The sequence below is a fragment of the Chlorocebus sabaeus genome, chromosome 1 (genome assembly GCF_047675955.1).
Source record: "Chlorocebus sabaeus isolate Y175 chromosome 1, mChlSab1.0.hap1, whole genome shotgun sequence".
Classification (NCBI taxonomy): Eukaryota; Metazoa; Chordata; class Mammalia; order Primates; family Cercopithecidae; genus Chlorocebus; species Chlorocebus sabaeus.
Window position 1 is genome coordinate 77,110,357 of NC_132904.1, and position 21,879 is coordinate 77,132,235.

The 21,879-nt window shown below is 38.9% G+C and overlaps 1 protein-coding gene and 1 pseudogene across 3 annotated transcripts in view; one reads left to right on the forward strand and one right to left on the reverse strand.

Annotated features, from left to right (window-relative positions):
• The window catches only part of TENM4 (teneurin transmembrane protein 4), a 3,083,677-nt gene that overhangs the window by 1,909,533 nt on the left and 1,152,265 nt on the right, over positions 1-21,879 (reverse strand). The window lies entirely within an intron of this gene.
• On the forward strand, positions 9,351-9,447 carry LOC119626694 (U6 spliceosomal RNA; annotated as a pseudogene).

Genomic DNA, 21,879 nt, shown 5'->3' on the forward strand with positions numbered 1-21,879 from the left:
GCTGTGAATACAGATTTTTAGTTAATGTCTATGCAATGAAAATCACCTTCAACAAGTCTGCATTTTACCAGGTGAATAGAATCCCTAGAATTTCTATGTTTGTACTTAAAGATTTTTTTTTAAAGGCTGCATTGGACATGCATATTCTTTGTTCTATGACCTTTGTACATAAATTATGACTCAAAGTAATGAAAAATATAATCCAAGCTGATGCAAATGCAAATGCCCTAGTTTTAGACAGCTGCAATGGTTATTTCTGTATATCTGGGAAACAGCTATCAGGCCTCATCTATACACTGGTTTTTGTTCAACTTCAAACGGGTGTGAAGAATAAGGTGGCATCCATTTCAGGAATACATAAGAGTTTCTAAGCTTTTCCTCTGTGAGCAGCTTCTAAATCACCCTCATCTTATAGCACTGGCATGATGGAACATTCTCACAGATTGCCTTTCCCCATCCGAGCTCTGAGGATGCCCAGGCTGGTTGGAAGGTGTAGCTTGTGTAATGATTCCAAAAGCACTCCTCTCCCATGATTACACAGAACAAGTAATGGAATAGTCATTTTCAAGGGCAGGCATAAGTGATTACTCACCAGGGTACAGAGGTTATGATAGGAAGGGCCCACGCTGATGCTGACAGTCAGAAGCAAGATGCAGGGCTTGATCTTTTACTGCAAGAAGCTGCAGAGACCATGCATCTGAGCTAGACAGCTGACGAGATGCCTTCTCCTTGGGATTCACACCACAACAATAGGCTAATAGATTTATACCATAAAGGCAGTGACCTTTGTGGTCAGAAACATTTTCTCACGGAGAGAAAAAGGTGCTATACGCCCCTGTGTGGTACAGTTTTGACAGTGACGGACAGCATGGGCTGGCCCTAGTCTCCAGGAAGCCGTATGCACAGACTTTTGCATTGTTACCCTTTGATTAACTTCTGACACACTTTGCAACATAAAACTCTCACAAAGAAATTGCTCTGTAATGCTAGCTGTAACATCTAGAAACTTTGCCAAGGAGAGCTAAAATGTACCCCAAAGCACTGTGGCCTGAAATAATATCCATGTGCGTGTATGTGTGGGGGGAACACACTTTGGGCTTTAAATTTTCAGACTCATAATGCTATTACTTAAGTGCAATATTTAGAAAAAGAGTCTCACATGTTATAAGCATATTGTGCATGAAGAGACTTAAGCAATGCCAAGATGAAAATAAATAATGTATGAAGTCAGAGGCCTGAAGCAAATGTTAACTAATTTCAAAATGGGTCAAAATCACAACAATTAAGTCCCTGACATGTGAAGTCATTTTTTTTTCTTCCTAAAATATTAACCAACTTGCTTCACTTCTTCTAGATTGATTTGTAGAGCATGAAAGGTCATTTTGGAGGCAGAGGGGGAATTTGGCTTCTACAAGCCATCCATAATGAGAGCCAATAAATTAGGTAAAGCTCCTGTTTACCTAAGCTGAAATATTGATGTCCAAGACCACATCGAATGCAAATCTCTACATTAATCATTTTTCTCCAGTTGGGAAATTCAGACCATGGTAACACATGCTTTGATAGACCTATACATCATAGTTACAGCTACATTAGACAGTGCCTCAGTGACAGAATACAAATATATTGCATTGGATTTCCTTCATTTTCCCCAGCCTGACTTTTATTTGTATCTGCAAAGTCTGCTCTGGGTGTGTGAGGTTTTGACACGGGTTTGGGTGATATTTTTTGTCTAGGAAATAAGTGAAAATTGATAACAAGAATTTTCTTCGCGTGGTTATCTGCCAAGCATATCTAGAGGAGGCTCACATCTAGTTCATTAAGCATAGCACCTTGATGAGCACATACCCTGTGTTCAGTCTTCTCCCACTCCAACAGTAATATGGTCTGTGTTTCCCAGAGTGGGATTCATGAACCATCTGTGTCAGATTACCTGGGTGCTTGCTGGGAAATGCAGTTTCCTAGGCTTCATCATAATCAATCAGATTTTCTTAGCGGCAGGGGGCGGGGGGAGGGGTGGCGCAGGGAATCTTGTACAAGATCCTCAACTGTTTATTATACACACTGTTATTTGATAACTGATATAGGCAGCTATCACCTTTGGGCTTCTAAAAACTACCCTGTCTTGCCACTTTTCTGCTGAAAGTCTTTCCTCTCCCAAATATGGTCCAAACCTCTACGTAGCCCTCTTCTCCTTCTCTAGAGGCATTTCTCACACAGTCTTATCTACTTTTAAGGTTATTGTCTCTATATGCAGAAGACTCTCAAATCACTATTTCCAACAGTGATGTTCTATCTCGGCTTCCAATTCATATGTGAAAATGCCTGTTGAAACTGTCTACCTGGCATTAGAAAGACAGTGTGGCCAAACTGAACTCATTCCTCTTTCATTGCTATCACACAGCCAGACAGAAATCCTGATGCTCTCATTTATTCTTCTGTCTCCCTTCTATTTTCAACACATACATCATTAAATAAATAGCCTGTGTCATCTATTCATAGTCTCTACGATGGCTCATTCTTTTCTTTCTTTTCTACTCCTGTGCAAAGTCCAGGCCTTCCTTGTTTCTCAGCTGTACTATTGTAACAGACCTCTAACTAGTGTTCCCGTCTTTTGTCTTCTACTTCTCAAATCAATCTTCTACATGGTGGCTGAATAGGTTTTCTAAAATACATCTGACTGAGTCACTTGTTTCCTTAACACTATAAGAACATTCCTCCTGCAGGACAAAATCTAGGTTTTCTGGCCTGACTTTCCTGCCCATTTCTAGTTTATGCATACTCAATTTTTATCAATCCTTACTTTGATTCCACTTCAGTACAACCGTTTATAGTAACCTTATACCATGCCTTTCCTCCCATTTCCCTCTGCCTGGAGTACCCTTTTCTTGACTATTTTCATTCATATTATGACTCAATAATTATAATGATGCTTATAAATGTTATTTTATGACACAATTATCTAATATGAATACTTACTGTATGCCAACTATTGAGTTACATTTTTGATTCTCACAAGAATCAAAATGTGATAACCTACATTAGTATGCTTTTTAAGAGGCCTTCTTTCATCACCTTTTTAAGGCTTTCCTTAATCTCTAGTCTGACTACTTCTTACCTTATTACCACCAACACGCTATGTGCTTACTTCAGCTAAAACATTTTAGCCTAATGTACTAAAATAGTATGTTTATATTCTCCACCCTCTCTTCATCACTAAATTACATGATTCACAAGGGCACAGCATGTATCTTATTCAGATCTCAAACCATGTAGTCCCAGCTGCCCAAGTAACGTTTTTTTTTAACTCAAGAGATCTGATTCATGGCCATAGAGAATATCACTGTGAGTGGCTCTTCCCAGCATATTAGTTGATTTTTGATCTGAGACCTCGAACTTCAAGCAGAGAGGCAGGACTATGTTCATGTTTGTATCTCCCTATAGTGCCTAGTCCTGCATATTTTATATCATCACTGCTCAAAAGTGTTGGTACAAATTTAACTGCTACTATGTGGATTTCAGGAATATTAAAATGATGATCAGCTCTGCTAAATTTTAGAAATATAGAGTACACAAAGTCACTGTTAAAAGCAAAATCATTAGGCACTCTAGCCTCATTTAAGCAGCATGATGTCAGAAGAAATATTCATTAAACGTAATGGATTTGTGAGTGTCGGACAGAATAAATGTATGAACTTACAAAAAGCGCGAAGGGGAATGGGTCACTGTTGTGAGAAAAGGGCAAACGACACCTTGCAGAGTCAGAAACCCCAAGAATAAAGGGGATCAATGGGATGGGTTTAACAACTGTTTAAATTTTTTTTCAGTAATGGCATACTTTTGGTACATTTAATTACATCGAATATGGTCATAAAAAATAATATAATAATAATGAAATATTGCTCAACTTATTGAGTGAATACTCTGACCCAAGTGTTCTATAGAGCTCAATGTATCTTCTAGGTATGCATTTTCTCCTGTTTTATAGATGAGGAAGCTGAAGTTCAGAAGGGTTTAGTAACTTTCTCAAGGTCATATTGCAATGTATTCACATATGACAGTCTGTGTTCACTCATTTAAAAAGCACATGCTGAGCAATAACTGTGCCAGAAATTGAACTAGGAACTAAACATACAGGGCTAAGTCAGAAGTTCAAAGAGTTCTCAGTACTGTGATAGAATCATAAAAAGTAACACTTACGATACAATGTGGCACGTACCCTGAGTTAGCCTATGAGGTCAATACAGAGGGTCATGAGAACCTGGGAGAGAGGTATCTAATCTAGCTTGGGATAAAAAACAAACCTGTAAAGCATCAGGGAACACTTCCCAAAAAGACATGAAAAGTCTGACTGTATGAGGTAACAATCATAGTTTAGATGGAGGGAATGATACATGCCAATGAGTCAGAATTCTTCTGTGTCCTATATTTCTCATCACTGCTATCACTAGAATATGTTTGAGAAGGTAATGGCAGATCATCTTGATTTTACACTCTCAAAGTGGACACCTTGAGAGATGGTGTTCAATGAGGATGAAAAGTATGAGTATGCTATGGAAGAGTGCTTACAATTTGTCCTACAGATGCAAATGGTGCCCTTTAGTGATTGTGCAGGGCACAACCTGTACACTGTAAATGACAGCCCTGTTCCTAGCATTGTGCTTGGTTGGTCCTTAACATATCTAATCTGATTTATTCTTCATGATGACTCTAAAAGTTGGTTTACTTGCCTTCAATGTATGGATAAGGAGACTAATACCCCAGGAGTTTAAATAACTGTCCAAACATCATACATAGAACAAATAAAGGGGCCAGAATCTTAATCAAGATGTTTATGCCTCCAAAGTCCTTGATCTATCTGCTAGAAAATCAAGGATAAGGAAGAAATTCTATTTTACCTCTTTGGTGAGCTCTTCTCTGGCATCATAGATGGGTACTTCCCCCTGAATTCCCAGTCTAGTTCTCAGAAGAGACAAGATAAACTGCTGCTTCTATATTAGCTTCTCTAAGAGTACCAGCCTGTCTGGGCCCTGTTTTCATTAATCTTTACACTTTTCCCTGATCTTTTATCCTAACTTCCTCCCCAGTCTAGCTAAAAAAAAAAAGACCATTCCGTTTGACCACATATGTTAGTAGGTTTGTTTTCATTATGATTGTGTCTATTAAACTGTTCCAATATTAATCTAGGTCATAGAAGACTAATAGAAATCCCCCATTAATGTAATATTTCTTAAGTACTATATGTTACCTTATTTATAAGAACTCAGGCAGAGCCACCAATGGGAACTGTAGGCTCATAGTAATAAAATAAATAGGAGGGATGAAGCATATCAGAAGCACAGGTTTCCTTTGAACAGCTTTCTATCTCACTTTCAGGACTGTGGGGTTGTTAAGTCTAATTTTATGACCACTATCATGTTGTAAAACTTGTCAGTCTTTGCTGTATCCTCAGACATGAGGCCTCACTCATCCCTCTCTTTTCAGGTTATTCGAATTCTAGATGTGGGTTAAAATCCCAGAAGTGGTAAGCTTTCTGTTCTGAGCATACCATGCATTAATCTAATACACACCAAAGTCTATTAATTTTGAATAGTGCTATCAATTATACTGCATGACAGAGAGATAACTATGCTATCACCTGTGAAGAAGTGTCTTTCTTAGGAAACCTATATAGCCTTATCAAGACTCTAATGCTGATGGATAACTCCCTTCTCAAAAATCACAATTTTACTGCATTTTCTTTTATGGGATCTTAAAAATGCAAGCCAATAGAATACTTCTGAGGCTTGTATCACCTATCCGCTTAGACAATTAATGAGCTTATCATTACTTTTCTGATAAAAATAAGACCATTCCAATTTCTCTGGGCCTGTTAAATATACCTACTTTCCAGGTATGAAAGTGTATAGAAAGGCAATGTTAGCACCTATACATGGCCTTGTGAGTTTCCCAAGATTTATTTAACTATCAGGTGCCACTGAGAAATGACTCTTTTCATTTTTTAAAAAAAATCCCATTTGACTCTGTCTCATCCTCCCATTCTCTGTCTAGCCCAATTATATTGACAATCTGGTCTTTTCTTCCTAGCCTTCCTTCAGGACAATTTCTGATTTTTGTTCTTCCCACAAAAACTCCAGTATAAAAGAATAAATCCACTTTTATGTTAAGCCTCAGGTCTCTTAAATAATCTCTCTTAGATCAATGATAAAGAAAGACCAGGAAACAGCACAAAACCCTCCCCTGACTTCCAAACTTACTAAAAATAAAGTGGGATCTTTTTGCCAGGCATGCCTTACAAGCTACTCACTCATTCATTCAGGCAATAAGCATATGTTGGGTACACACTCTATGCCAAGCACTATTCCAGGTGACTACTGATAAGACAGAAGCATTGTAATTCCCCTGTATTTAATAAATGAGAAGGAAAATACCAAGGAACAAATACTTACATGATATGATCATAGATAATGAAGTGGGATACAGAAACATAAAGCAGGGTGAAGGCAGGGGGATGGAAAAGAAGAAAGGACAGTCAGGGTTTCTGGTGTTAAGCAAGTCAGGAAAGACACCTTTCAGGAGGTGATGTTGAAACAGAGATCCAAATGAATATCTAGGGAAAGCTTTTCAAGTCATGTGAATGCCATGTGTTCAGATCTAGGCCTGGAATACATTTGGCAAGTTCAAGAGAGAGAATGAGGCCAAAGTGCTTAGAGAGGAGTAGGTGAGTGAGGTTAATATTGGAAAGGGGCTAGATCAAGCAGGCATGAGTGTGATGGGAAACCCGCAGCTACTTTCAGTTACTCCTAATCTGTCTTCAGTCCTGAGGACAGATGAAGCAAAAAAAAATCCTTTTACTGACCACAAGTCTCAATATTTCAGGGAAATAATTCTACTAGCATGTCAATAAAAATGGATTTTTATGTCCTGTCAATGTATCTTTAGGCTGAAGCAAATAAAGTTTATGCTTTAGAAAAACATTTAGCAATGTTACATCAGGGAAATGCAAATTAAAACCACAATAAGACATTATCTTACCACAGCTAGAATGTCCGTTATTAAAAAGTCAAAAAATAGATGTTGGTGCAGATGTGATGAAAAGACAATACTTATACACTGTTCCTGGGAATGTAAATAAGTACAACCTCTCTGGAAAACAGCAGGAATACTTCTCAAAGTGTCCGGAGCCGCGGGGCCCGGCCATAGCGATAATACTGACGACTGATGCCTGAGCTCTATACATTTCCACTTTATGCCTCCTCCCTAGATTTACTTTCTTCCCTGTTCTGCTGTCTCATATGCCAGTACAAAATGGCGCTCTTCCGGATTCTTCACCACCCATCTTCCCGCGCCCGGGAAAATGATCAACTTACAGTGCCAGCGCCATCCCGCGCAGGGAAAATTACCAGCCGAGGGCACAGGCGCAACATGACCTCCGACCGAAGAAACCGAAATCTACCTGGCCACGCCCACTGCAAGGCCACCGTCATCGCCCTGGCCCAACCTCCGCCCCTGCTGGTCTATATAAGGCATTACGCTGCCACCAATAAACAACACTTGATCAGGATACTGTCTTGTCTCCATTTCTCGTGTCTCTTGTCCCCCCGAGTTCCCACTCCCTCTTCTAGGGTCTACATTGACGATCCTGCGGGACGGGACATCAAAGAACTGAAAGTACATCTACTATGTTATCCTGCAATCTCACTACTGAGTATGCAAAGGAAAAGAATTCATTATGTAAAAAGAACACTAGCATGTGTGCATACATCACAGCACAATTCATGATAGCAAAGATATGGAATTAACCGAAGTGCCCATCAATTGATGAGTAGATTATATACCTCATTTTTTAGTCTATTATCACTAATTTTTTTAAAATTATTGCTCTAACCATAGTACCATATACATGGAATACTATTAAATATATGCAAATGAATGAAAAATGTCTTTTGAGGCAACTTGGATGGAACTGGAGGTCATAATCATAAGTAAAGTAACATAAGAATGGGAAAAAATTACCACATGCTCTCACTTAGAAGTGGGAGCTAAGCTATGGGTACACAAAGGCATACAGAGTGGTACAAGGGACACTGGAGATCCAGAAGAGGGGAGGGTTGGATGGGAGTGAGGGATGAAAAAATACCTATTGGATACAATGTATACTACTCTAGTGACAGGTACATTAAAATCCCAGACTTCACCACTGTACAATGCATCCATGTAGCCAATAGTGTACCCCTAAAGCTATTAAAAGTTAAAACAAACAAGACAAAAAGATTTTTAAAAAGGAAAATTAAAGGACATATATGTTTTACGGAATAGTCTCAGGGTCTTTTTGTATCATGAAAACAGTACCATTAAAGTGCTTTATAACATACAATATTCAGTTGATGTGTTGAGAAAATAAAAATGTACGTGCACACAGTACAGTTAGAACAATAATTTAAAAAAGAAAAATGTTTAGTGATATTGGAATATACCCACAAAATTATATTTCTCATCAAAAGCAAAGAACAACACAGAGTAGTTGGTCTCGTTTATCTTAAAAATTATATATTTATAGGCCGGGCGCGGTGGCTCACACCTGTAATCCCAGCACTTTGGGAGGCCGAGGCGGGCGGATCACAAAGTCAGGAGATCAAGAGCATCCTGGTTAACACAGTGAAACCCCATCTCTACTAAAAATACAAAATATTAGTCAGGCGTGGTGGCGGGCGCCTGTAGTCCCAGCTATTTGGGAGGCTGAGGCAGGAGAACAGCATGATCCCGGGAGGTGGAGCTTGCAGTGAGCCGAGATCGCACCACTACATCCAGCCTGGGTGACAGAGTGAGACTCTGTCTCAAAAAAAAGAAAAAAATATATATTTATATATTTGCATGTGTGTATATTTATATGTAATATTTATTTTGATCATATATTTATATATTTCATGAAATATATATATGAAAAACCTCACAAAATTAGGCATTATAATAGTTGAAGTAATTTTACAGATGGTAGAGTTATAGAGGATATTATTCCATTTTTTATTATTATTTTGAATTTTACTTTATTTTCCAAATTTCCACAACATGCCTTTTTCATTATAAAAGTCATAATAAACTATGGCTTCCATTATTTAAAAAGCTACAAAACTGAAGATCTTTTTAAAATTACTCTAATTTGTAGATCTTCATGAAAATGTGGAGGAAGATGCATTGTTTAGAATTGTTAATCAATTATGTTTGCATCATAGTACTACTACCAATTACCAGTGTGATGTTAGATATATTGCTTAACTTCTCTGGGTTAGTTTTGCCATCTAGCAATGTGAAAAAGTAATGCCTATGTCTCAGACTCACTATGAGAAATAGTGTTCACTTCAGCAGCACATATACTGAAATTGGAACGGTACAGAGAAGATTTTGCACAAGGATGATATGCAAATTCATTAAGCATTAAACAAAAATTAAAAAAAGAAGATAAAGAATTTTTATGATAAATGAATTAAAATGATTGAAAGCAAGAAACGCAGACATATCTTTCTTATGCTATCTTAGATGGCAGGGATTCTACAAGTATTTATAAAATGTCCAGCAGATTTTTAATGGAGTAGCTTCAGCTAAATTAGAGAAGGTTTTGACTGCAAACTCTAAAGAAGTCTCTATCAATATACAATCAGAGAATAATAAAATTACTATTTTGAAACTGACCTTGAGGCATCTCTTCTATCATTCATTCCAGTCTTCCTTTTCCATCAGTGAAAGTCCAACTTATCCCTGCACACTTTTAACAATGGGACTCTCATTCATTTGGCAGTACTAGGATAGAATTCACTATTAGTATTTTTTTTTTTTCCTCTGTTAAGCCAAAATCCATTTATCTGTTCCTTTCACTCTACATCCTGCTTCTTTATTCAGGATCTAGATAAAATAGGCCTAATCCAACAGTCACACGATAGCCTTTTCCGTTTCTAAAAACAGCTATCATTTCCTCTCTCTACTGATCCAGATTATTATTCACTTTTTCCCCAGCTAATCCTTGGAAAATAAGCTTGCTAGGCCCCTCACTTTCCACTGGAGCACACACACACACTATATACTTATGAAATTGTGGAATCTAAGCCTGAATACAATTTCAACCAACTTTCACTAGCACAAAACACAGGATTCCGCCTGCCTATCTTGTTTTTAAAATCATATAACATTGTAGGATTCCTATCATTGGTTGTCTTAAATGAACTTTGAACATGGTACACTGAAAAGGTATTGGCCTTGAAACTCAGAGATGTAGCATCTAGTACAGTGCCTGGCACATAGTAAGCACAGTCGTCCCCACTTATTCATGTGGGATGCATTGCAAGACTCCCAGTGGATGCTTGAAACCATGGATAGTACAGAAGCCTAGATACACTGTTTCTTCCTATACATACATACCCATGATAATCTTTAACTTGTAAACTAGGCACAGTGAGAGATTAATAACAGTAGGAATAAAATAGAACAACTATAATAATATACTGTCATAAAAGTTAAGTGAAATTGGTCTTTCTCTCTCTTGAAATATATTATACTCACACTTCTTGTGCCTACATGTTGAGTTGAAGGGAGATGAATGACATAGGCACTGTGATGTAGCTATAGGCTACTATTGACCTTCTGACAACACATCAGAAGGAAAATCGTCTGCTTGGGGTGATTCTGGGTCCTCAATCCATGTAGATGTCGACAGTTGGATGTCAGGAGCAGACAACATTGATGACTAATGGATGAATGGGTAGCATACATATGGATATGTTGAACAAAGGGATGACCTGTGTCCAGGGTGGGATGGAACAGGACAGTGGGAGATTTCATCATGCTACTAAGAATGGCTTGCAATCTAAGGCTTGTACATTGTAGATTTCTGGAATTTTTCATTTATTATTTTTGGACTGCAGGTGACCTCAGGTAACTAAAACCACAGAAAGCAGAAACACAGATAAGGGGGATCAACTATTTTCAACAAATGATGGCTGTTATTGTCATAATTACCGCTATAGTTATTTAAAAATGCTTAAGACATTTTAGATTTGTAATCACTAAGCCCTATTTTCCTGAACCTGTGTAACACATTTGGTTTTTAGAAATCTGGGTAGAACATTCATCTTTGTTAACTGTATTTTACGAGAATTAAATTGTCTTATCATAGTAACCCTGTTAAAATCTTTTTGGTTTGTGATTCAGTGTGAAACCATATGTGCTTTCCCTTCCAGATCTCTGTCAACTGGGCATGCGACAAGCTGTCCACTATATCTTCGGTCAAGCCACAGACAAAAATGTTGACTGAAGCAAGTTCAAAGTCTGAGGCACATGTGCTGTGTATCACCCGACATGAGGAAGAAAGGAACTGCTTATAGCAGTGTATACCTACGTCCTTTGAGAAATGGCAGACTAAGCCGTTTTAATCATTTAATTTTAACCCTCTGGGTCACTACATTTATCTAAAGTGCACTTAACGTAGAATCTAAGACCCTTTGAAAATTGTCATTGGCATTAGTTCTTGTTTTTTTACAAATATAGACGGAATCGCAACTCAAACTTGTGAGCTCTATTGGTATATCTGAGCAGTATAATTAATGAATTTCAGTTAATTTTTAAACACTTACTCTGTTCTAGGTCCTAAGCCAGAGCCTGAAGAATTTCACGGTCTAGTCAAACACACAAATATATAGATATATCATCGTATGTATGTTGTCAAGTACTAAAACAGACTGTTTTTATATAAAGAGTCATAACCAAATTCCTGGCCACATAATTAAAAATATTTTAGAGCTGGCAAATATTTTATAGATTACCAAATCCAATCTTTTAATTATATCCAGAAACTGGCTCGGAAAAGGGAACCAACTTGGCCGGGCATGGTGGCTCATGCCTGTAATCCCGGCCCTTTGGGAGGCCGAGGCGGGTGGATCATGAGGTCAGGAGATCGAGACCATCCTGGCTAACACGGTGAAACCCCCTCTCTACTGAAAATACAAAAAATTAGCCAGGCATGGCAGCTGGTGCCTGTAGTCCCAGCTACTTGGGAGGCTGAGGCAGGAGAATGGCGTGAACCTGGGAGGCGGAGCTTGCAGTGAGCCGAGATCACGCCACAGCACTCAAGCCTGGATGACAGAGCGAGACTCCGTCCAAAAAGAAAAAAAAAGGAAAAAAAAAAAGAAAAGGGAACCAACTTGCCCAAGTTCATATAGTTAACTGATGGACAAGAACTCAGATGTTTGAGTGCCTACAGAAATGTCCTTCCCCTATCCTCCCCTCGACAATGTCCTCCTGCACCAATGAATATGTATGTTTCTTTATATATAATGGTAGACTATCCTGTCTAAGAGTCATCTTTCTGAAGAATCTTATAATCCAGGATTGAAGGTATGGATACAGAATAAATAAGAAAAGTGTATTCTATTGAGTCTTTATCCTTGAATATACCTAAGGAATTAAATGTGCATGCTCATGAACAATTAAATTCCCTTACATTCCAATATTAGCTTGTCATTATTTGTTTTTTTCCCCTCCTCCATGGAATATAGGGAAATATAATAACACCTTACTATGGATTAATGCTCATTCGTTTTAATTCATTCCACAAATATTTATTGACTTTCCACTATGTGAAAGGTCCTTTTGAAACCAGAAAAGTTCCCTTGTCCCCTTTTCAGAGCATGTGATGAGGGTGTGGCGCACTTCTTCAGTGCCCCACTGTTCAAACCTCTAGGGGAGCATACAGACGGGCAGGCTGTGGAGCTTCCACCCCAGGGCATTGTCTGGAGGTGAATGTTTACAGCCCATGCACCAGTGGGTGTGGGTTACAGGGTACTCTCTTAGTTTAGCCATCAATAGGCAGCTTGTGTTAACCAGCTCAATTAGACCCTCTATATTACCACAAAGACAGAGGACTTTCTGTATCCTGGGTTCTTGCCTTGGTGTTCCAGAAGACTCAGATCACACCTGGGCTTAGAGAATGAGTTCAAAGTTTTATTGAGTGGAGGTAGCTCTCAGCAGATGGGGGAAGCCAGAAGGGGATGGAGTGGGTCAGGCCGCTCAGCAGCCTGGGCTCTTCTCCGACTCCCCTCCGCCAAACTCTGCCTCATTCCACCGGTCGATGGGCTGCCTGTGTGCTGGCATCTGTCCTGTGCTCTTCTGCCAGCATGCTCCCCTCAGCATCCTCTAGATGTCCAGCCACTTGTGTCTTCTTCAGCCGGTGTGTTCCTCTCGATGTCCAGCCACTTGTGTCTCTGCCTGCTAGGGTCTTGGGGTCTTTATAGGCACAGGATGGGGGCATGGCAAGCCAGGATGGTCTTGGGAAATGCCACATTTGGCCAGGAAAACAAAAATGCCTGTCTTCACCTAGATCCGTGGGCACAGGCCCAGGGGTGAAGCCCTAGCCAGGGACCATGCCCTTCCCCATTTGCCTATCATTTAAAGGGAGCACACCCTTCTCTTCTCAGTACTTCCCCTTTTCCCCTTTGGTATCACTTTGTAAGATAAAATATAGAGTAACTATGGTAGCAGCCCTTAAGGAAGTCCATTTGTCTTGGTAATACTCTGCTCTTTGTGTTACATTGAAATGTATCATAAAGTCTAATAACAGATGGATATTCTGGATACTTACTCTTACCAAGAACACACAGACTACTGTTCTAGGGTATCTGTGCCACAATAAAGTATTAGTAAAGCAAATATTTATTGGATCTTACTGTCTGAAGGAAACAGAGGTATGTGGTTTTAGTAACATTTTCTGATTTGGCACTCCCAGCTCCTCTGAGAAGTTGATATTCTAATTGCCCACTAGTGATGATAGCTGAAAACCTGAGGTTGCTAGATGCTGAGTAATTTATCTCAGGTCCTAAAAGTAAATGAAGGAGCTAGCATTTGAATGCAAGTCCATGTGACTTCAAAGCCTATGCTGTTTCCACAGAACTTTCACAAGGTTCTGGAATCAAAGGGTGGTGACAGCCATCAGTGTCTAAAATGGGTAAGAGAAGCTTGGAAGGAGTGAGTCCGTCACTGAACTCCATAGTTTGCACTTGTTTAAGTTTAACCGGTATGATAAATACAGATTTTTTTAAATAAATTGGAATATAAACACGTACACTTTCCTCAAGTATCTCTAAGTGCAAGATTCTGCACTAAAGCTGTGAAATTGTGCAATTGATCATTTTAAAAAGCTGTTATTCACTATTGCTGTTAATGAGAATGATATTTTACTTCCTTTTCTGAAGCTTCTCTTTCTGTATTTTCAACATGGGCAGTTATACATAAAGTCATTTACTACACATTTTGATTTTTTTTTTTTTTTTTAATGTGGATGGTTCTGGCACTGAGTTTATCTCCTGTTAAGCACATTTCTTCTTGGCCATGAAGATGAGCCAAATTACCTTAGCTATTTGGTCTTACCCATGGTGTAACACTTGCCAGAAGTTTCTCTGGGGAAATCATGCAGCTCTAAGCAGCTCTGGATCTTTCAGCCCCAAGTTTCCTCAAAATAACCTGGACCTTTTCCACACTGTTCAGTTCCACCTCACTGGTCCCTGGACGAGTTGTGTAAGGTTTTTGAATGACCTTGATCCACCCTAATTTGAAATCACCACAGGTATCAGAAGGAAAAGCTAAGGGGGATTATTCCCAAGTAGGACGGATCAACTCTAAACTGACACAGGCTCCGTAGGAAGGGCTCAATCTTCTGTTTTTCTTACTGGGTAGCTTTTTCACTTATGATGAGGAAGGGAGTTCTATTGAGAATAGTCATTCCCCTGGCTTTTCTTTAGAAGAGGTCAGAGATGAAAAAGCAGGAGACAGACTCCTAATCTTTTATTTACTTTCCCAAAAGCGAATTTACAGTATAGACAGGAGACTAAATGGCAAGGACTTCAGTTAACAGTGCAGCGCCAGGCCATGGGGATAAAATAATAAATAGGATACACAGAGTCCTTCACTCCCAAAGCCTGTAGTTAAGCACCATTTCAATAAACTTATTTCTCTAAAGTAGTACACATACCAGGAAAGGGGAAAGGAGTACTAGGGAGCTGAGAATGGGACTCAAACCCAAACCCACTGGGCAAAGTTCTGACCTCAAATACCTATGTCTAGTTGTCCTCAGAGATTATACATTTTATTTTTAATCTAATGGTCATTTATGTAATACTTGCTATATGCCATGCACTATTATAAGTGCTTTAGAAACATTCGGCTGGGTACGGTGGCTCACGCCTGTAATCCCAGCACTTTGGGAAGCTGAGGTGAGCATATCATGAGGTCAAGAGTTCAAGAACAGCCTGGCTAACATAGTGAAACCCTGTTTCTACTAAAAATACAAAAAATTAGCTGGGGGTGGTGATGGGTGCCTGTAATCCCAGCTACTCGGGAGGCTAAGGCAGGAGAATCACTTGAACCCAGGAGGTGGAGGTTGCAGCGAGCCAAGATGGCGCCACTGCACACCAGCCTGGGTGAGAGTATGAGACTCTGTCTCAAAAAAAAAAAAAAAAAAAAAAAGAAACATTCATTTAATCTTCATATTAAACCTACAAAATAGATGGTATAATCACGGGTCCCATTATATGGATGAATAAACTGAGGCACAGGTAATTTGAGTAACCAGCTCAAGGTCACGCAACTAGGAAGTGGCAGAGCTGGGTTTTGAACCCAGAGGCCATGCTCTTATTCCTAAAATAGGAACCTATCAATAAATCCTTTAAAAGGAAAAGTTCCTGTGACCTGCTCAGGGGTGGCGTGGGAAAGGAAGACTTGGAAAGACTGTTTGCATTCTGCAGTGCTGAAGAAGTACAAGAGGAGGGCATCACTCATTCCCTGGTCTTGGTCTGTAGGAAAAGGAGGACCCCCAATAAACTGTTGGAGCCACAAATATGGCCTGGGCCATGTGATGCAAAAGTCTGTGTGAGGCTCCTGCCAAGACACCAAAATAGCTTATTCATATAGAACTTTTTATTGTAATCCAGGCCCATCATAGACCTCGGATAGTGGCAATTTCTAAGGAAGAGAACATGTAAATAGTCCTCTCCCATTTTAAAAGTAATTTTTGCAGATAGTAGCTTCTCTTGCCACAGTTCTCTACATGCAGAGAGAGGACTGATGACAAAGACCCCTCTCTGACAGAAAAGTCCCAAAGTACCCTCACACTGCTAGCCTTTCAGAGGAAATGAGAGAGAGCAGCTGGTTAAACCAGAGACAGAATATCCTTTTTATTACCTACCTTCCATGATCCAAAAATAACTAGACCCCAAGTAGCCAGGAAACTTGAAGAACAGAGAGAGGAAAAGAGGAAAATGCGTCAATTTCATGAACTAGAAAACACTAAAAATTCAGGCAGGGATCTGTGTGCTTTCAGAGCAAACTACCACACTGAAATTAAATCTCCATGGCCCTTCAATCACCAAACCATCTCTACAGCAGACTGCTCTTTCAAATATTTGCTTTGTATTTTTCTTTCATTTTCCTTGCCTCCATTACCCAGAAAATGGAAATACATGAAATACTACTTGCTTGACCTTGAAAAAGTGTCCCACTCTTTTTGAGTCTCAGTCTCCTTGTCTGTAAATGTGAACTAATCTAACCCCACAGGGTAGCGCTAACTGATGGAAGAACCTGGCACAGGGCCTGTTTCATAAGGAACACTCAATATAGGCTTCTCTTTCTTTTTTTTTTTCTTTGAGGCGCAGTCTTGCTCTGTCACCAAGTTGGAGTGCAATGGTGCAATCTTGGCTCACTGCAACCTCCATCTCCTGGGTTCGAGTGATTCTCCTGCCTCAGCCTCCCAAGTAGCTGAGACTACAGGCACCCGCCACCACGCCCAGCTAATTTTTTTGTATTTTTAGTGGAGACAGGGTTTCATCATGTTGGTCAGGATGGTCTCGATCTCTTGACCTCATGATCCACCTGCCTTGACCTCCCAAAGTGCTGGGATTACAGGCATAAGCCACCACACCCGGACAGCTTCTCCTTTTTATTAACAAAATTAGCTTTTGAGTGCTTGCTCATCTTCCTAGCTAGCTTTGTGATCTTGCATATGTCATTTAACTTAGGTGAACCTTCACTGCCATCCATAAAAATCAGTGTAAATAAATGAAAGTATTTATCATTTTGACAACTAGAATTTCTATGAGGAAGGAGGCTGTGTTTGCATTTAAAAAAAAAAAAAAAACCCTTTGATGATTTCTGGTGGTAGCTAATTGGCATCATAGCTTCCAACAAGAGGGACAAAATGCTCTCTATGGGCCAACTAAACTTGAAATAGAGAAATAAAGAAAATACCTGATGAGAAAAGAGGAGTACGAGGGGCAAGAAAAGATAGCCTAATAGGGTTAAAGGTTTGTGAAGCTCTGCAGTGGTGGGGTAACTGAGGATATTGTAAGAGCAAGGTTTCTTACTATTCTGTTTAAAGTTGTTTATGTTGCTTGGACTTAAAGCTTTCTCTGTTTCACCACCACATCTTACAGATAGTCTAATAGGGATATTTGTTAGGAGTGTTAATCTTATGGAATTTGAAGAACCTGAGTTCCAAGTGTAGGTCAACAAAGATGACCAAGGACAGAGCAGGTGCCCAGACATGTAGGTGGTCATGAAAGCAGAACCTTGGACACATCCAGGGAAGTCCTGGCTGTCTGCAGGCCCAGGGAGGTGAGAAGGGAATCTAAAGCCCATGTTACCTAGATTTTTCAGAGGCAGGGAAGATTTCAGCTGAGAGTACAGTTACCGAAGGACAATCACATGAGCTTAGCAGATAAATGACTCATGTCCATCTCAAGTTATATGGCCTTATAAGTGCTCCCCCTCTCTCTATTCCCTCCTTCCAGTCTTTGTTTCTTGCTGTCTTTATATCTTGCTTTTAGTAAAAATGCTGTAGTTTTACTTTGGAGTGCATATTTCTATGTCATAGTTCAACCCACATTATTCCAAAGGGGAAATATTAGGTAATCTGTTCCAACCGCAGTATCTTTCAATCTCCAGAAAGCATATATATTTTTTTCTTTTAAACCACATCATCCCAGTGAATATTCGTCTATGTAAAAGTGATTCATTATCACCTTTCATTTTTACTATCCACTGTCTTATTGTTCATTACTATCTAGAGACTGGTTTCTCACTTTTGTCCTTGGATTTGCAATTTTTATTGCCTGCAGCCTACTTTTTCATATCTCCTTTTACAGTTTCTGTGTTTCTCCATAACTATCCCTCTGTGTTCCATGATCAAGTAAAGTGGCAGTCACTAAATTATTGGGTATTCTCTACAGTTTCCCATCATTGGTGATGTTGGCCATATAATCTACTCTCTTTTTTCAGTGAGCCACATATTGAAAAGGATATATGGGTATTAACACTCAGAAAGCTCAAAATTCCAAGGAGCTTACCCAGACGAGTGTCTGGCCGATTTAGAGATCAACTTCCTGTTTATTATCAACTATTATCTGCATTGATTTTTTAAATTCTCTTTTTCTTTCTGTCTCTAGTTCTATACAATCCTGTTGCTTAGTTTCTTGTGCCATTGAAAAGCTGTTCCTTCATCTCGATTGTCAATGCCTAGATTTCAGGTCCTCTGCAAACCTCTCTTCTTTCATTTAATAAACTCATTTGGTTAGTTCCCACTACACAAGAAAACAAATTTCAGGCACCCTGGAATTTCTCATGGACTCTTCTCTAAAATACTCACCTTGGGCTGGGCGTGGTGGCTCATACCTGTAATCCCAGCACTTTGGGAGGCCGAGGCGGGCGGATCACGAGGTCAGGAGATTGAGACCATCCTGGCTAAGATGGGGAAACCCGGTCTCTACTAAAAGTACAAAAAATTAGCCGGGTTTGGTGGTGGGCGCCCATAGTCCCAGCTACTTGGGAGGCTGAGGCAGGAGAATGGTGTGAACCCAGGAGGCCGAGCTTGCAGTGAGCCAAGATCATACCACTGCACTCTAGCCTGGGCAACAGTGAAAGACTCGATCTCAAAAAAATAAAATAAAATAAAACAAAACAAAACAAAACAAAACAAAACAAAACAAAACAAAATAAAATAAAATAAAATAAAATAAAATAAAATAAAAATAAAATACAGTTCTCACCTTGGCCAAATTCTCTGCCACCAGTCCCTACTTTTTTCCCACCCTGCATCAAAGTTGTAAGTAGTTGATTAATGATACTCTTCAGTTTGGGAACATTATCAGTTATTATCACTGGTTCACAAAAGGTCCTTCCTTTATTTTATATATTTATGTACTTTCTCTTTTCACAATGTGTTATTACCACTTGTTTGCATGTGTCCATACGGTCGTTTCTGCTGTAATGCTCATTATGCAACTGTGAATTTGTTTTCATGCCATTGACAGAGCAAAAAGTTTGAGTATAATGTAAAATTTATGTTGTGTGGAGTTCTGTCCAGGAGAAACACTAGGTGAATTCAGAAAACGGTACCCCAGTGATTGAAGCACCAAAGGAACATACAAAAAGCATACGTATACACACTCCTCAAACGTGTACTAGCTACCTCGATTCCCTGTCTGTGTTAGGAGTCATACAGATATACATCTGGCACTACAACTGTCTGTCTGATTAAAATAAGCTTTGTTCCACCACTTCACAATAACTCACAAGTTCCCACCCTCCCCATGTCCACTTTTACAAGAACACTTCTGATCTTTTTAAAAATGAAACTTCTTATATGTACACATTGTAACATGTATGTACTTTAACCACTTAACGTATATAATTGTGCTGCAGTTTTTATTAGATTTCAAACTTTTTAATGTCACTGGAAAATATTTTTTGTTCCCAAACACATTGTTTTCACAAGTACAGTGTTTTCTACTGCATGCTTTTGCATACCAAGGTGATTTTTAGAAAAGAATAGGTTGCTTTATGAAGAAATGACTATTGGTTTATACACACATATATTTAATTTATGAAAATTAAATTATGTATAAATGTCATTCTGTTTCCTGCTGGTTTTTTTTTTTTAATCTAAGTGCTATGCTTTCAGATCCTTCATTGTTGTTATTTATGGTTTCTAACCACTACCTATCACTCTCCTATATTTTACCCATCTACTCTCCCATGGGTAGACACCCACTCAAGGTATTTTCAAATTTCTGCTACTAAATAACATTCAAATAAAATTTTAAAGAAAACCTTGTGCAAACCTTCTTCTGGCTCTTTATAATACCTTTCTTTGGAATAAATACTCAGAAGCAGAATTGTCAGATCATAAAGTAAGGAAACTTTTACTGTTCTTAAAGAGTGCCAGCATGGTCTCAAAAAGGTATATTCTATCAAAATACCAATAGTATTCTTCCCAGCAGTAGTAAAAAAAAGTCTTAAAATTTGTATGAAACCATGAAGGACCCCAAATAGCCAAAGCAATAGTGAGCAAAAAGAACAAAGCTATAGGTATCAGCTTGCCTGACTTCAAAATATACTACAAAGCTATAGTAACCCAAACTACATGATATTGGCATGAAAACAGATACATAGACCAATTAAATGGAATAGGGAGTCCAGAAATAAATTCATGTATTTACAGCCAAATGATTTTTGACAAAGACACCAAGGACATACACTTGGGAAAAGACACCCTTATTAATAAATGGTGCTGGGAATACTAGATATACATATGCGGAAGAATGAAACTAGACCCCTATCTCTTACCATATACAAAAGTCAACTCAAGATGGATTAAAACTTAAAACATAACACCTGAAACTATAAAATTACTAGAAGAAAAGAGAGGGGAAATTGTCCAGAACATTGGTCTAGGCAGAGATTTTATGGTCCAGTCTTCAAAAGCACAGGCAACAAAACCAAAAAAAGACAAATGGAACTACATCAAACTAAAAACAGCTTCTGCACAACAAAGGAAACAATCAACAGTGTTAAGATACAATCTGTAGAATGGAAAAAAATGTTGGCAAAGTATTCATCCAACAAGGTACTAATATCTAGACTACACAAAAAACACAACTCAACAGCAAAAAAGTCACTTAAAAATGGGCAAAGAATATGAATAGATATTTCTCAAAAGAAGATATGCAAATAGCCAGCAGGTATATGAAAAATGTTCAAATTCACTGATCATCGAGAAAATGCAAATCAAAAACACAATGAAATATCATCTCACTGCATTTAGAATAGTTACTATCAAAAAGACAAAAAATAAATGCTGGCAAGGAAGCAAAGAAAATGGAACTCTTATACACTGTTAGTGGGAATGTGGATTCATATATCCATTATGAAAAATAGTATGGAGCTTTCTTTAAAAACTAAAATTAAAACTACCATATGATCCAGCAATCCTACTACTAAGTCTTTATCCAAAGGGAAATCAGTGTATCAAAGGGACATTTGCACCCCCATGTTTACTGCAGCACTATTCACAATAGCCAATATATGGAACCACCCTAAGTGTCCAACAATGGATAAATAAGAAAATGTGTTATATAAACACAATGGAATACTATCCAGTTATTTAAAAAGAACAAAATCCTGTCATTTGCACCAATGTGGTTAGAAGTAGAGCTCAATAAGTTAAGTGGAATAAGCCAGACAAAGACAAATATCATATGCTCCTATTTATATGTGGGAGCTAAGAAAGTTGACCTCAGGCTAGCACCCTAGCTCACGCCTATAATCCCAACACTTTGGGAGGCCAAGGCAGGTGGATCACCTAAGGTTAGGAGTTCTAGACTAGCCTGGCCAACATGGCGAAACCCTGTCTCTACTAAAAATTAAAAATTTAGCCAGGCATGGTGGCATGCGCCTATAGTCCCAGCTACTCGGGAGGCTGAGGCAAGACAATCGCTCAAACCTGGGAGGCAGAGGTTGTGGTGAGCCGAGATCATGCCACAGCACTCCAGCCTGAGCAACAGAGTG